We start from the raw sequence: 14,875 nt of genomic DNA on the forward strand, positions 1-14,875 counted from the left end.
ATAAGTTAAAGCAAAAACACAAATCAAAATAACAAAACATAATATAATTTACTTAAATGAAAATGACTAATTCCACTTACTAGTTCTAAATATTGACTGGTTACTAATCATTGAAAAAACATATCCGATAATTACGTAACATTGCTTACTTTGATTTTCTTCTGTATTAATATGCTTTTTGTAAAGTAACCTTTTTTAAACGGGAACGGGTCAGAAAAGCACGGCGTCATATTAGCACAGAATGACATTTTAGCACGATGTGACATTTCAGAACGTTGTGACATTTGAGCACGGAGTGACATTTTAGCACAAAATTTATTTTTATTTTTTTATGCCTAAATAACATTTGTAATATTTTCTTTAAAAATCTAAAAACGAACTACGCAACATGTAAACTAAATAAGCTTTGTATAATTTACAAGTTTAAGCTTTATTGAAAACTAAACTAGTTGATAATATCAAAAAAGTCACATGATGAGAATTATAACAAGATAAAATAACATTTTGTTCTGTTTATTTTGCATGAACACAAATTAAACTGACAATATTGTTAAACAATATATAGAGTTTTAGCTATAACTTAGACTAAACTTTAATATGTGTACAAAACTAGAGAAATAAAAAGTTGATAATAATCTTATAAGGCACTTAAACAGTAATCAGCTTATGTATGTTTTGCTTTGTTAATAGCTTATAAGATTATCTTGAACATTTGTGTTTGTATATTAGGGTTTCCTAAAGTGAACCATGTGGCCCCTTGGTAGCAAATTTACGGAGCCATAAGGTTATAGTTTATAACTTAACGGATATACTGGATATGGTGATGCAGAGTAAAATAAAAGGTCTTAGACGTATTTAAAGTAAGTTTTTTTGTAGTATGTTATTGGATGGAGCCATAGCTTTTTTAGTTTCTCTTCGGGTCTTTCGAAAAAAAGTTTGGGAAACCCTGATCTAAATATACTTAAAAATGATGCTGTTTTTAAAAATAAATTATACTGAATAATTATAGAAACTTTTTTATCAAATTAAACTTATACAATATAATATCAAAAAGTTTCTTTAAATTAATTAAAGTAGTAATCAACATTTAATCAAAACTAAAAGTTGGTAACACAAGCTTAAAAAAAAACTCCGAAACTAAAAACTTTTATTAACAAAACTTTAAAAAATATTCACTTAAATAATTTATAAACGTGGTTTTAAACTATGCTGTTTTTAGAAATAAATTATATTGAAAAATTACTGAAACAAATATTATCAATAGAAACTTACAATATACAATCAAAAAGTTTCTTAAAATTAATTAAAGTAGTGATCAACATTCAATCAAAACTAAAACAAGTATCAAAATAGAGTTACACCTGTTTTTATAACTAAAAATAATTAAACACACAAAACATAAAATATAAAACGTTTTATTTCCATTTTGTAGTGTAAAGAGTAAACAGTACACTTATACAACAAATAAAAATCAATTTAAAATGATTCATTGATACTCGATGATACTATTTATTGCTACTTTTCTATTTTTGTCACACATAATAAGAAAAATCAGTATACTAACTTATGTTTTCATTACTGTTGAATAGCTTAAGAGTTTTTTACCCATAACAAAACTAATTTTTAATTGTAGTGGCCCTTAAACTTTTTGATAGACTTTTACTTTTAAGTTTTGTTATTAGGATTTAATATACCTTTATGTAAACTTATATAGATAATTAATAATATACTAGAAATCAAGTTTTTCAGATGTGTTTCTTTTAACTTACAGAATGCTTTTTAGAATTGTTAATGTAACAAGCCTAAAACTGAAATTATATTAACAAAAACTTAAAGACTTAATGAATTAAAATATAAATAAGATTTAACGTTAAAAGGCGTTAATCTTATCGGAATATATACTACAGATGTTTTTGTGTCAAGACTTTATTCCGACTAACACCGTTTCACTGTTCTCAAATAAATTTAAGAACAGATCTACGGAGTCTATAAAATATTAACACACATTAGAAAAAAATCATGTATAATTTTTTATAATGTTTATGTGAGTAGTAACTATAAACGAACTTTATGGTTTAAAAAAAAAGTTTGGAATAAAAACATAAAAATATAAAATTGTCTACAAAAACTACAAAATTAATAAAACCATATACTAACATCAAAAAAGCTCTAAAAACAGGCAAGTTTTGAAGATGAAACATAAATTAAGTTGGGCAGAAATGTTACGTCATAATAAGTTTAACAAATTATCAATAAGTTTTTCAGCTCAAAACATGTAGTATTTAACTTAGTGTTTGTGATTGTATACGAAAATGTTGTGAAATAAATAAGTGCTTAAGTAGACAGAGTTATTCAAAGTAGAATCGTCGGTTGTGAGGACAAATATTTGATAAATCTTGCCGCTTGTTCAGAAGTAGGTCTTTATCTTCTGCTGCAATTACTGCTCTATCTGTATTGCTAATTGGACAAATTCTACTTATTCCGTTGGATGTATGTTTGGTCTTTTAAACAATACTCCACTCCATGTTTGGCTTTTTACCGTACCTGTGAAAAAGCTCCAGACATAACCCAATAAACGCGTGCTTTATTTTTTGTTTATATTTTTAAAAGTATGTTCATGGTTAGCATATCTATCTTTGAAACTACCTGCTGTACTTCCGATATAAATTTTATCAGGGCCCTTACTTTCAACTTTAACTTTACAAATTACATTTTTAATTAAGCAATTACGTTTTAATGGGCAGTAATCTTTATTCATTTTACGGCAATTACAGATTTTAGCCATATTACTTAACTTATCACTATTAGACTTAGTTGGTTTTGAATATTCATTTATAGTATTATTGTTATGCATTTTACTTATACTTTTGGCACGATTATCACTTACTTGTTTTAAGTTTTCTTTTATCATTTTAGCAATACTTCTAGTTATACGTTGATTATTATAATCTACACTACTATTAGTACTATTGATATCAATATTTTCATTACAATTACTACTAAAATTATCATTACAGCTTAAATCTTTTATGTTTAAAGTTTTAATTGGTTTTTCATTATTGTTACCATAATTAAAATTACTACTATTAGGATTATCATCATTACAACTATTATTATTGCTACTATTAAAATTGTTTTTTTTGTAATTACTGTTATTATTAATATGATTAGTATAATTAGAAATATTATATATATCCACGTTGTTACTATCTTTATTACTAGAATTATTGTTTGTATTAGCTTTGATATGTCTAAAATTAAAGTTTGAAATTACTGTTTTGTTGTGCGATTGTATCAAAGTTTAAACATTACTAATGCAACTATAAGAAGTTTTAACTGTCTTTCTATTAAAAAATTTATTATAAAAGTGGCTATTGGGGAAGTGTTTATCAACTAGCTTTAAAAATGCTTTACCTAAGTTTATATTAACTGAAGAGCAATATGGAGGATTATACCACATTATATGTCGGTCACGTGGTTTTTTGCGTTTTTTATCTATATCTAATTTTTCATTTTTTTATTTACATTTAAAACCTCGATTTTTTAATTCAGTTTCGCACGGTGCTTTTATTTCGTTAAATATCCTATTATCGAAAAGAGGGTACTTAAACGTTTTTGTGTCATTACTGGAAGGCATTTTTTTACATGATAAGGGTGGTCAGAATTAAAAAAGTTTAATAAAGAATTAGGATTACGGTACGGACGGTAAGTAAAATTAGATGAATTTAAAGTAACATCTAAATAAATCGTTATTTGCGTTCCTATTTCTAAAGTTGTTTTAAAATCGATATCAGACATCAATTTAAACGTTTATTTTCTAATCTTTTCGTAAACAAGAGGTTTTGAAAGATCAATGACACCGAGTCCATCATCTCTATACAATTTACAACTATCAAAAATACGTTTGAGTTTATCTAGAATGTATAACCCTACAACATCGCATACCCCCGCTCCATGAAAACTACCCATTGGTATATCAAAATAATAACTATCAGTGTCATTTTTCTTCCATACATCATCACCCGAAAAAAGTAAAGAGTCAAACGAATGAAATATAATGTAACATAATGTAAAATTAAGTTTCGTATCTTTAATATTTGAAAGTTGTAGAAAATTATGAGGCTAATAGTATAAATTGTTTTTTGCTGAAATATCCGATATATCAAAAATTATTTTAAAAACAAAAACTGAAAATAAATTTTTAACTTTAAAAAATTTTAAGAAGTAAATTCTTTGCCTAATTATTTGTTCGTTTAGAATTTAAATAAACATACTCTTTATTATCTCTGTTTTGATTGTTTATTGTCAAGTAGCATTTATAATTATATCGAACAGTCAGTACCATATATGTTTTTAAGTATTTATTACAATTTATATATCAGAAAATTTAATAATTGATATTATTTCTAATGAAAAAGTAGTAAAATAATTTGTTCAAGCATGTTTTATAGTATTTATTTTTCTAATAAGATAGTAATGAGTTTTAAACTTTTTTAAATATGTAGTTATAAAAATTTGTGTTATTTAAAATTTTTATTATTTTTATTAACCATATTGGTTTGACATCCTAAAGTTAAGGGGTGGGTGTCAGAATGACACAGCGACAAAATGACACGGTGCGTCACTTTGGCACGGAGGGTCACTTTGGCACGACGACAAAATGACACGATACGTCACTTTGGCATAGCGACAAAATGACACGGTGGGTCACTCTGGCACGGTGCGTCACTTTTGCATAGAGGGTCACTTTGGCACGGCGACAAAATGACACGGTATGTCACTTTGGCACAGAGGGTCACTTTTGCACAGCGACAAAACGACACGGTGAGTCACTTTGGCATAGCGACAAAATGACACGGTGCGTCACTTTGACACGGTACGTCATTTTGGCACAGCGACAAAATTACACGGTGCGTCACTTTGGCACAGCGACAAAATGACACGAAACGTCACTTTGACACAGCGACAAAATGACACGGTGCGTCACTATAGCATGGATTGTCATTTTTGCACCGTTTTTAACTTTCAACTTTTTATTTTTGCAATAAACATTATTACTGCTCAAACCAAACTTTTAAAAACCTTAATTTGAAAATTTTTCTATAGAACGTGTAAAAATTATAAGCAAAATTAGGAAAAGTGAGTATAACAACACAGAAGTTGGATTCAAACCATTTATTCTTTTAGTTATTAGCTTTACTCCAAAAGTAACACATTTTGAATTCGAACTGTAAATATTTCGAAAAATGTAGTATTCAAAGCACATGTTTGAAGACTAAATTAAAGATAAACGCGCATTAAATATGTAAGTAAACTTTAAATTACAACTTTATTTTGAATTTTTTTTAATTATTTTTAAAAACAATTGTACTAAATAGTTGTAAATATATACATTTGATAGTTTATTAAACAAACAAAGCTAAAAAGCTTAACCAAACAGTAGAAATTTTTTGTTCGTTAATGTAACAAACTATTATTACTTTAAGCTTTCATTCAGTTTTATAAAACAAAGTTATAACAAACTTATTAGCAAAACTAAACTTCTACAGTAAAATAACTTTTAATTGTAAAATTTTGATAGTAATTAGTTAAACAAAAGATTCATTATATTTTTGCCAAACTATAGTAGCTTGATACATTTGAAACTATATATGATACAATGCTTTAAAATTTAAGTCATAGTATAGAAACAATAAAATTTTAAAATTTTATTTTTTACGTTTCAGATTTCTCATATTTATGTAATGAATATAATTTAATACTTTTTGTTAAAAGTTTAATTAATTATAATCAGGAATTGTATTGAAAAATAATTAGGATTTAATTTAATACAGAGTTATTTTGTTGTAAGATTAAGTCATGCGTGTTTTAACTCTAGTTTTCTGAAAATACAGAGTTAAGCTGCTTTTGTAGTAACTAGCCAGCTATATTAAATATGTTTAATATTTTAACCTAGTAGTTTGTTTAAACATAAAAGTTTTTTTATTACTGTTTTTTAAACGACAAAAGGTTATCGCTCGAAAAGATATACCAAAGAACATTTCAGTTATCGAGTCGTAAATCACATGCTTTAACAATTAAAATTTTTACAAATCTTTGTAGCCTAAAATTTATACAGTTAAACTTAGAGTATAACAGATATTATAGTATTTTATTTCATATAAGGAATTAAATATCATTTATATTTAATACTAAATCAGTAAATAAATTTCATATCACTACAGTAAAAGCAGATTTTAATTTGCTTTTAAAACATTTCTGTTACTTTATATTCTTGATTATTATTAAAAAGTTTTGATAAACTCGGTTTTCTCTTAACTCTGTTATGATAATAATATTTAATTTTCTATTTTTAATCTTGCGAATAAAAAAAGGAATTTTTTGTAAAAATAAATAAATTTTATAGGATTTCTAAAAACTTTTTTCTAAAATTTTAAAACAATATTGTTTATTAATTAGGAGTTAATTTATTTTCGATGAAAAAGTAAAAAAAGGAATTTTTTTTTACTTTTGAAATAAAATAGACAACATTTTGAAAGTATGGGGCATTCGGAAGTAATTGGTGAAAGCGATGTGCTATTTACCTAATTATCATGGGCAGCCCGTGGTCTCCAATATCTATATTGAGATATTGGAGACCACGAGTTGCCTGATCTTTAGGAATATTCTATCAGACGAATTGGAAAATCAGACGCCTAATCCATTGAAAAAACGCAGCGAGAAAATTATTTAGATAATTACAATTCAATTTTTTAACGAGTTTAAAATTTTGACAATATCAATTGCGATAATGTTTTATTTTGCGAAGTTTTACTAATATAATAGTAAGAAAAATTGTATTTTGTCAAAGCAAGTCTACAATTGTATTACAAGTGTGTAGTAGTGGTTTATTAAGTTTTATTTAAAGAGATGCTTGATGTAGGGAATGCTTTGCTAAAAAAACTAATCTATTTGCGGTTATTTGTACTTATACTTTTATCTATGCATTTTAAGTGCTAAGGTGCAAAATTTTATTTGCGAAAGAGCATTATATTTCTACTTCTAAGTACACGATATATGTTACAACACAGATAAGTCGCATAGAGGCGCAAAATTTCGATCTTTTAAGTCAAGTGCACAATGATTTTTTGAAGATGTTGCTACTAACGTAAATCTACAGGGAACGCAGTATTTAAGTTCAAAATTGCAACCTATTAAGTCGCCAAAAGAGCGCAAGTATTACTTTTTTTAAGTATAAAAACATAAAATAAGAACTGCATTAGAATTTAGAATTACAACAGCAGAAAAGTTGTTTTCGATAACGTCTGAGCTTTAGTTTATAAAAAAAAATTTCCTCTGTGTTTACATCTACTAGTTTATTGTTTTGATGTGCTTAATGATTGATCTAAAATGTAGATCGTATTTCTTAAATCAGAATGTTCCTGAATTTTAAAAAAATATGTTTATATGAGTTTTTATCTTTTTAGTCGTAAAATGGCAAATCATTTTCTAATTTTTAATAGTCGTTTCAATTTCTAGTACAAAACTGTGTTTGAGTTTTTCCATTCGAAAGAAATCAAAAATAAATTTCCTTTAATTTTGGCAGTCGTATTTTATTAAAAAAGTTGCTGCTTTTGCATCTTTGTGAACGTTGTTTGATACAAATAATTTTTTGTCCTTTATTAAGCACAGCTTTTAAGCACACCTAACACCTTGCTACTGCTTAAAAATGAGTATGTTGTTTATAAGTACGACGATGGACAATAGAAGGTATTAACATTACGTGTTTCACTTTATTATATGAGGTCACAATCAAAACTTCCTGCGGTCTTTGTTTTTAAAGTTAATCAATGTCATTGTTGCTGATTCTACAAAACCGGTTAGAACACAGGAAACCGAAAAGTTTCCTATAAAAATAAGATCGTTGTCCATACCAATGAAGATTGAAGTTTCACGACAAATCGTTCCCTCCCTTATTAATCACCGTGTCATTTTGTCGCTGTGCTAAAGTGTCCCTCCGTGTCATTTTGTCGCTGTGCCAAAGTGACCCTCCGTGTCAAAGTGACGCACCGTGTCGTTTTGTCGCTTTGCGAAAGTGATCCTCTGTGCCAAAGTGACGCACCGTGTCGTTTTGTTGCTGTGCCAAAGTGACGCACCGTGCCAGAGTGACCCACCGTGTCATTTTGTCGCTGTGCCAAAGTGACGCACCGTGCCAGAGTGGCCCACCGTGTCATTTTGTCGCTGTGCCAAAGTGACGCACCGTGTAATTTTGTCGCCGTGCCAAAATGACCCTTCGTGCCAAGGTGACGCACCGTGTCATTTTGTCGCTGTGCCAAAGTGACGCACCGTGTCATTTTGACGACCGTGTCATTTTGTCGCTGTGTCATTCTGACCCGCTCCCAAAGTTAAGATAGTCTTTTTCGTTATAACAGTTTTCGGTGTGATTTTAATCGTTTTTATAACTATTTGTAACACATTTTTTATGATGCAAATTAACTGTATATACAAATTGAAATTATTTAAAAGTAAAGTAAATATTTATTATTTAATTCTAAAAAGTATGTATTATAAAAAACTGAATTCTAAATATGTGAAGTGAGAATTATTGAGTTATTACCATAAATACTTACTTTTGCTATATAATCTTATACTAATCATCAAGTTAAAAACCAAAAGAAAAAACGGTTTTAAATGAGCACATAGTCAAACACAAAGTGTATAAACTTTTTATATATAACGAAAATATCTGTTTAGTTTACTTATTCCTACAAAACAAAGTGTCTTAACAGTATTTTTTAATCTGTATAAATTGTAGCTATAACTTTTTGCATTTTACTATAATTTTGAAGTTAAATAATTTCGGTATGGATAACAAGTATTTTTAAACTTTAGTAAACAAATACACAACCCACTACTCTTTTCTATCAGGATCTGTTGTTTAGGATACTGATCTTGAAAATGATCAGAAAAATTAATTTCTGCTTTACATAGTTTTAGTCTACTTTTGTTTTCAAAATCTTGTTGTAACCAAATTACAGAAGTTCTTATAAGTTTGAAGTAAAAACTATGAGAATGAGTTTACTTTCGAAGCTGACGCGATTTGAATTATTATTAATGTAAGTTTATTGTCCATATGATGGACCTAGGCATCAAAACCTAGGTCACTTAAACAGAAAGACACGTCCCGAAACAAATCAAAAATGAAAAAATAAAAATAACACAAAAAGTTCATTTTGTTTTAAACAAAGATAAAAATATATTTTTATATAATATATTTATAATTTTAAATATTAAAACAAAAAGAATTTTTTTTAACTACAAACTTATACTATAATATTTAAATGCACTGACCAGGGACGTAGCTAGCTCAAAAAAGTTACGAGTCTGTGAAAAAAAAATCAAGAATAACGTGTGATGACGTCATAGCGGGAATAGAGTAGTTTTAACTACCTTTAACTTTATATGAAAGTGTGTAATTTTGTTAAAAATTCAAAAACAAATTGAATGTTGAAGTATAATGAATAACTAAATACAAGGCAATTTGTACTGCTCTTGACCCTCTATAGTTCTTTATGTGTTGCAACTTTTATGAAGCTATAAAACCTTTCATTTAAAATAGAAATATTAATTAAGAACTTAATTTTAATAGTATTACTGATAGGCCTAAAATATATAGCTTTGAAAACAGTTTCCCCAATTCAGAAAACATTTGCAAAAATTGCTGTAAAAAATAATCAAACTTTTTTTTGCAAAACAAGTTTGTTAAATAAAACAACTTACTTCAATAACCACAAACTTTGAATATTAAATATCAACATTTTTCAGATACAATGTAAAACATATAAATAAATTCAAACATAAAGATTTCAAAACATAAAATATATTGTTTATCTATTTTTTTAAACTTGTTATTAATTAATAATTCAACAATAATAAATAAATAATTTTAACTTATTCTTTTTAATCTAAGATTGAAAAAGTTATATAAAACTTATTTTAAAACCTCTTATTATTTATAAAAAATTGATTAAAGAATTAAACTGATATACTTAAAAATATACATAGATATTTTGTAACCTTCATTACCAGAGTTGCAAAAACAAATTAATTTTAATGTACTCTGGTTAATTTAACAGAGTCTGGTATTTTGATAAAATTTGATTTGGAAGATTAATGAGCTTTAAATTTTCGTTTAACGTAACAACAAAAAAACGCTTGAATCAACTGCTATAATTATTTGATGCAATTTTATATTTAGTAAGTATGTGCTGTTTAAAAAAGGTAGGTGTCAGAAAAGCACTGTGTTACTTTAGCACGGGTCATTACTTTAGCACGGGCCACGGAGTTACATTTTTAGCACGGAAAAATTTTAATTAAAAAAAAATTCATTAGAATAATAAATAATTGTTCTATAATTATTAAGTTAAAAAACTAATAAACGTTTAAAGCAGTTCTAACACTTTTAAAAGTATCGTCTTAAGAACCTTTAAATAATATTTTTACACAGAGCTCTTTAAATAAAGCTGTTTCTTAAAGTTTTAAAACGATATTAGTAAAAATAGCTAAATGGATAAGAAATTGTTCTATTGAGAAGTTTTTTACTTTTGCAGCACTCTGGGTTACAAAATTCGTATATGTTGAAATAATAGTAACTTTAAATCTTTATGTATTATACTGTTCGAAACTATATGTATTTTGAAAATGAAATAAGTAAGTTTATAAACTTTAGTTTACATTATACGTATAATAGTAGTAGTAAATTAAAAATTAATTCCATAAATGTTTTATAATCATTAATCTGTCTAAAGTTGGGCAGTTTTATCAAGTTCCGACTTTTAAGCAAGCACCAACTTAAAAGTAAATCTTTTAAAGCAATAAAGAGTAGGGATCGGAATTCGGGGACGTATAGCCCGCTTATAAGAATTGTAGTTTATGACTTAGCTTTTAGCTGGATAACAACTCATATGATCAATTAATTTGACTAGTTTATAATAAATACTTTTAAGTAAGTATAAAATTGATTTTCAGTACATACTACACAACACAGTTGTACTAATATTACAGCAGCATATTACGTCAGAAATTTTTATTTCTGGAATTTTGGCAACAAAATTGTAAAGAAATATTTATTTATGAGTTACTCATGTGGCAAAAGTGAATAAAAAATAAATAATTACAGTTTTGCTTTTATTTTTATGATATTGGATTTGATTTGAAAGTAAGACAGTAAACTTAGCGGTTGTAAATTATATGCTTATTTACGATTAAATAATTTTTTTAAACAGCTAAATTTAAGTTAGCTTTACCATATATTAGAACTCTGCTTAAAAAAATACAGTCAGGAGAAAATATTAAAACAAAATGATTATAAACCTGTTAGTAACTCTTATTTAGATAAATGATTTAAACACAAAACAAACCAAATTATTTATTGATATTTTCAGAATACCTAACAATAATTAAAAAAAAAACAGAAAACATAACGATACTACAAAAATAATTAAAAACCTTACAACATAATCTTATCGTGTAAGCTCAATTAAAAACAATACATAACAAAATATTGTTAAAAGTTTTTTTTTTATACGCAACTAACATAAAACAATTAACAATTTAGCTAACTAATTTAAATAATTTAGATAATGTTTAATGTGATTTATATAACTAATAAAACATTTGTAAGTAATTCAAAGCGTAAGTTTTTTTTGTATTACTTATCTAGCTCACCTCACTTTTACTTTTATACTAAAATATTATAAAGATTTTCGGCATCTAAAGCACTTTTAAATAATTTTATAATAACTTTATTTTAGTTATATACTTGTTTAAAAAGTAAAACGTTTCTAAGTACTATATTGTTTTAAAGTCAAGAAGTTAAAGAAGAAAAATAAATAAACAACTTAAACATGTTATGTACAAAATAAAAATTATAGATCTGTTAAAGGAATTATGTTTTTAACTTACTATTTTATCAATTTTTTAACTTCTATTTTTAAATTTTTTTTCTGTATTTTTCGAGAGTTGAAATAAGTTATTTATAATTCATGAAAAACCAGAAGCGATTTCAATAATAGTTAAGATAATAAAACTGTCAGCTGCAAAATTAAGGCGCTTCTGTAAGGCAGAACAAAACGGGCAATTTAAAAAATGTTTTGACAAAATGTCTCTTTTCATATAAAGAAACTCATGCCAAGACTGTGCCACACTAAGCTAATGTGACAAGAACACTAAATGATTATCAATTGAACAAAAATGTTTCATATTTAAAAACCTGATACAAATTCTCAAAAACCAGTATTTGCCACCCTGTTGAGTAATTATAATGGATTTAAATGTTTTAGTTTAAAACTGTTGAAAAAAAAGAACATAAAAAAACTACACTTAAAATACTTAATTACTGCAAATGGAATAATTGCAGGGTTGACACACACTCCGGAAACTCAGGATAGTTGATTTTTTTTTAAACTTAAGATGACACAGGTAGGGTTGATAAAAAACCTGGAATCCTAGAAAAACCTGGAATTTCACAGTTTTAGCTAAAAAACCTAGAATTTTAGAAATTTAAAAAACAAATTTAGAATTTTTAATACAATCACTGAAAAAATGTAACTTAAAAGAATTTATACTCTTATACTAAAGAAAGTTTGATTTGACACTAAAATCTTTTAAACATATATTTTTTTCATATTGAACTTTTTTTATTAAAGAAATATATATAATAGTTCTCAATGTCTTTTCAATGTTGTTATACTATTTAAAGCATTTTTTTATCTTGGAACTTTTTTTTTTACTAAAAATAGACCCAATAACTTGTACTTTGAAAGAAGTTTCCTTTGAGAAACTTGAAAGAAGTTTCTCACAAACCAAATAATCACTTTTTCACAATTTCATCTTAGTTTTATATATTTAAACATTTTTAACTGAGCTACAAGATTACAAGTTAAATAAACTCTAAATGATTTTTTAAACATAGCCGGTTAAAGTCTGAGGCTACAATAGGTTCCTTATGGAAGGGGAAAACTAAAATCTATCTGATCCTTCATTTTTAAAGATAATAATTATCTCAAACTTTCAGGAATTTTTCCTTGCAATGTTTAAGAAATTCTATTGGAAACAATTAAAAAAAAAAGTAATAATTTTATAAAAAAAAAAAAAAAAAATCAGTGTTGCCACACACTCAAGGAAACTCAGGGAATTTTCAAGTTATAGAAAATCTCAGGGAAAGTCAGGGAACTTTAATTCTTTTTTTATTAACTTAAGGAAAATCAGGGCAGTTATGGTTTTTTCTAAAAAAATCAGGGAAATTTGAAGATTTTTTAAAAAATATCAGGGAAATTTTTTTCTAGATCTAGAATGAGATTAAGTTAAGCCAATTTCTATATTTTGTTCAAAAAAGCTAATTTTACTTATTTTAAGTGCTTATTTAGAAATTTTTTAGCCTAGCAGCTAGTTTTTCAATATTCATAGAATTAAGTTTGTAATTTTTTAATAAGAAATAAAATTTTTAAGGATTAAAAAAAAAAAAAAACTCAGGGAAACTCGGGGAAGTTTAAGGTTACTCAGGAAAGTTTCTGATTACTTACGGAAAATTTTTTGACTCAAAGAGTGGCAACCCTGATTTTTGCCATAATATTTTTTTTTGTTTATTTTTTGAAAGTTTTCTACTGACAGAATTTTATAAGTATTGCAAGTAACATTTCCTGGAAGTTTGAGGTAGTTATCTCAAAAAATGTAGGAGATAGATGTTTAGTGATTTCTAGTTGTTTACACTTTAGTTTGTGCCTCCTATAAGGAACCTAATGTAGTCTTTGACTTAAACCTGCTATGTCTCAAAAGTTACTTTAAGTTTAAAAATTCTAAAAAGCAACTTGTAGCTTAGTTAAAACTCAAAAAAAAAAAATTTTGAAAAAAGTGATTTAACCCCCCTATACCCTTAACAGGGTTGCCACTTTACCTGGAAACCCGGATATTAACAATTTGGCAAAAAAACCTGGAATTTGAGAAATTTTGAAAAAATTCTAGAAAACCCAACAAAAATCACTTAGAAACCTGGAATTTTAAACAATTTTTGCATGTTAAGAAGAAAAATTTTGATTTGACACAAAAAATCTATTATATATTTAAAAAAGTTTGTCATCATGAAAATTTTATTTATTTAAAAACACATTTGAAGTAGCTTAACAGTTTTTTTTTAATGTTTTTATACTTTTTAACTCAGTTTTTTAGCTTAAACTTAACTTTAAACTAAAAATAGACCCTAAAACAAGTACTTTTAAAACCTGGAAGAAATTTTGAAAACCTTGAGAGAATTTGCCAAAAGTCAGTGGCAAACCTGCTTTAATAACAATAAACATACATGCAAATGAGTACTTTATGTGTTAAAATTAAAGTGTCAATTAAAATGTATAAAAATATCAAAATATTTATATAACATATACCTTAAATTTTAGTTTTTAATCTCAATTAATTTAAACTTTGAATGTTGAGTCTTCTAAAATACTAGTTCTTAAGTTTAGTGAACATTTGATGCAGAAGCATACACATATAACCTTCCTTTTAATTATTAAAATAAAAATGAACAGGAGGTATAAGTAGCTGGCCTTGTGGCAAAAATTTTGTTTTTAAGGGTTTGATAATAAAAACTTCAGATGACTAAAGCAGGACTGCAACAAGATCAGGAAAAACTTAATAAAATGACAAAGTCAGAAAAAGACTCAGGAAAAGTCAGGAAATTAAAAAAAGCAAAATTTTGTCAGTTCCAATTTACAAAATTCCTCATTTTTAAAGCCTTCAAATAATGTAAATTAAATAAAATCATTTTAAGTCCAACTAAAATTGCAAAATTTTCCTAGAAATTTACAAAACTGATTAATTTCCAATGCCTTCATCTGGTAAA

The sequence above is a fragment of the Thalia democratica genome, chromosome 3 (assembly GCF_965202585.1).
Source record: "Thalia democratica chromosome 3, ktThaDemo2.hap1.1, whole genome shotgun sequence".
Taxonomy (NCBI): Eukaryota; Metazoa; Chordata; class Thaliacea; order Salpida; family Salpidae; genus Thalia; species Thalia democratica.